Below are 3,008 nucleotides of genomic sequence, written 5' to 3'. Positions count from 1 at the left end.
CTAGGAAGCATTACTCCTCTTTTCATTCCAAATTCTTCAATAAGACCGATACGATTGATTGGTCTGTGCGTTTCTCTTATTACTTTTTTGTATCCCCCTGTTCCTCGGATACAATTCGATCCTTCTACGGCCAAATCTCAATTTGTGGAAAGCCTTCGATGGCTTCCTTATGAAAACATCCATTTGTATATGGGTATAGACGGTCTTTCATTATTCTTCGTGATATTGACCACATTTCTGATCCCTATTTGCATTTCAGTGGGTTGGTCTGGTATGAGAAGTTTTGGGAAAGAGTATATTACAGCATTTCTAATTCGTGAATTTCTAATGATCGCCGTGTCCTGCATGCTGGATCCTCTACTATTCTATGTTCTTTCCGAAAGCGTGCCAATCCCTATGTTGTGCGGAGCTGAACATCTTCTATTCGCTGGGATCAAGCTTTTCCTCTGCAGGGGCCTTGTGCAGTAAACCCCCTACGGGCGGTCCCCCGTCGTCGTAAAGTAGTAAAGGTCCCCGCGAAGCTTTCGGGAAGAGGGGTAGTCTTGTGCGTAAGCATAGCATTTTTGGTCGAACCACCGAACCACACATCTTTTTTTGGTGGGAGGGTACTCCGAGTAGTGGGTACCTCGTAGGACCTCGACCCGCCTACTCAGGTCTTGTATGGATATGTAGGAAGGGGTGCTCCTAGGTGTGTGTAGGGGGTGTGTTTGTTCGCGAGAATGAATTCCTCGTCAAGTCAGGGGGGGTGTGGACACACTTGCGCGAATTCGGGTAACGGCTACAAGGGATAAAAATAAAGGAAACTGTACCCGACCAGGGATGGACGTAAACTCGTAAGCTACCGAGGGTAGGGATAATCGTCCAGGTCTTATTTAAAAAAAAAGCCGCCCCGCCACTGCAGGCAGGTTAGTTCCTCTGTCGTTGCCGGAGAGTTCTTGGCGAAGAGACCTTAGGATAAGTTGCTAAAACAAACGGAGGGGAGGATCGACCCGTTCAGTAGAATTCCGAAGAAAGACTGTTGGCAGCAGGTGGAGACATTTCTTTGGCCCCCTTCCAAATAAATGCGGGCAGGGTAGAGCTCGGCAGGGGGTTCGAGAATAGGGTAGGGTTTTTGACGGTCGGGTCCCCTACCACTAGCCCGGCTAGCCTTCTTTCGGGCAGGAAGCAGGCCTAAACGACGGGCGGGCATCTCCCACTATGCAAGCAGCATTGTTCGCCACCACCCGAGAAGCAAAAGATTCGAGAGTCAAGGCGGAAAAGACAAGCATAGTGGTCTAATGACAAGGGCCGACGACGGAAGCTCGGGACGGAGCCGTATGATGCGGAAGTCTCACGTACGGTTCCCTGAGAAGGGAGTGGCTACCCACTGGAGCTTCGACCAACTACCACCGGTCAATTCCGCTTTGGGGCCACCCCTGACTCTACCATCATTATAGGGGTATGGGGTTCGAGACAAAGAAAGATCAAGGCAGCATATCAGTTTTTCCTATATACTTTACTGGGATCCGTTTTTATGCTATTAGCTATTCTGTTGATTCTTCTCCAAACAGGAACCACCGATTTACAAATTTTATTAACCACTGAATTTAGTGAGCGGCGCCAAATCCTTCTATGGATTGCTTTTTTCGCCTCTTTTGCCGTCAAAGTGCCTATGGTACCAGTTCATATTTGGTTACCCGAAGCCCATGTAGAGGCACCTACGGCTGGATCCGTCATCTTGGCTGGAATTCTTTTAAAATTGGGAACCTACGGGTTTTTAAGATTTTCAATACCCATGTTTCCCGAAGCGACACTTTGTTTCACTCCTTTCATTTATACTCTAAGCGCGATTGCTATAATATATACTTCCTTGACCACTTTAAGACAGATCGATCTTAAGAAGATCATTGCCTACTCCTCAGTAGCCCATATGAATTTGGTGACTATTGGTATGTTTAGTCGGGCGGCGGCCGTTAGGTCACCTATTTTGAGTTATGGACACACAAGCAAGGCCAAAACATGTGTGCCGGGCGTGCGACCCATCAACCTACTAGCAATAGGGGAGAAAACTTAGCATGTCGCAACAAAAGCGTCGATTCGAGGCATCAGCAAAACACCGCCGTCTGTTCCTAAAACAAAACCCCTTAGCGCCCCGGGATGGGAGTGGGGGACGGCCCTACGCAGACAGCAGCAGCACCGGCTCTACGAAGTCTGAATCGAATCTTTCGGTTGGCTTTCCCGTGAATAAGAATTGTTGGGCGCGGCGAAGCGAGCGCTTCTAGCTGTTTCGCTTGCTTCTTTCTTATTGTGGCGGCTATTATGGCGTGGCTGAAATGAACGAAAAGCGAGATGATTCAAATCGATTGATAGATGGCCTGATCTGTTCTGATAGATCGAAAGGTTTTCTATCAATAATAAGGGTTGACCTCTTTCTATCTATTGATGATACAAGATATCTATCTATTCTGGATCCATCAGAAAGAAATCGATATGTATCTGATTTTTTCTACATCGTATGTAGAGCGCCCAAGCGTTTGGCCAGCTCAGTTCTATTATCCATCGGTCCAATGCACTGGCTCATCTCATGGAGGGAAAAAGCAAATGTAGTTAGTTGTCTTGTTGTTGTTCGCCGCCTCGACACATTCCCCGGCATCGTCCCACACAGAAAGAAAGAGCATGGAGCCCCGGCCCGACCTGTAAGTCCGCTAACGTAAAGCGAGGAGTTGAGCCTGAACTGGCGAACCGAAGTCACTTTCGTAACCATACTTCCTACAGCTAACACGTGTCCAGTCCAGCGGGAACGCGAAGCGCAAACGAACGTGAGCTGCTATACCGAATCCCCCGCTGGCCATCGGGGACCTAGTGGTAAGGCCATGATCCTCAGGGGAAGGGATCACTCATTCTTCTATTGGGGACAGGTGCACGAACGACAACTCCAAACGTCAGACATCCGCCGCCTATACCTACCGTTTAGGTGGCACCAGCGAGATCCAGCTAAGGTTAGGAACTTCGTGTCGCGGCTGCTCCAC

At 48.6% G+C, this 3,008-nt stretch overlaps 1 pseudogene; it reads left to right on the top strand.

Annotated features, from left to right (window-relative positions):
* Window positions 1-1,221: 1,221 nt before the first annotated feature.
* Window positions 1,222-2,075, top strand: LOC119327777 (annotated as a pseudogene).
* The last annotated feature ends 933 nt before the right edge of the window (window positions 2,076-3,008 follow it).

The sequence above is a fragment of the Triticum dicoccoides genome, chromosome 7A (assembly GCF_002162155.2).
Source record: "Triticum dicoccoides isolate Atlit2015 ecotype Zavitan chromosome 7A, WEW_v2.0, whole genome shotgun sequence".
NCBI lineage: Eukaryota > Viridiplantae > Streptophyta > Magnoliopsida > Poales > Poaceae > Triticum > Triticum dicoccoides.
The sequence above is the reverse complement of the archived record's forward strand: the minus strand, read 5'-3'. Positions and strand labels throughout refer to the sequence as shown.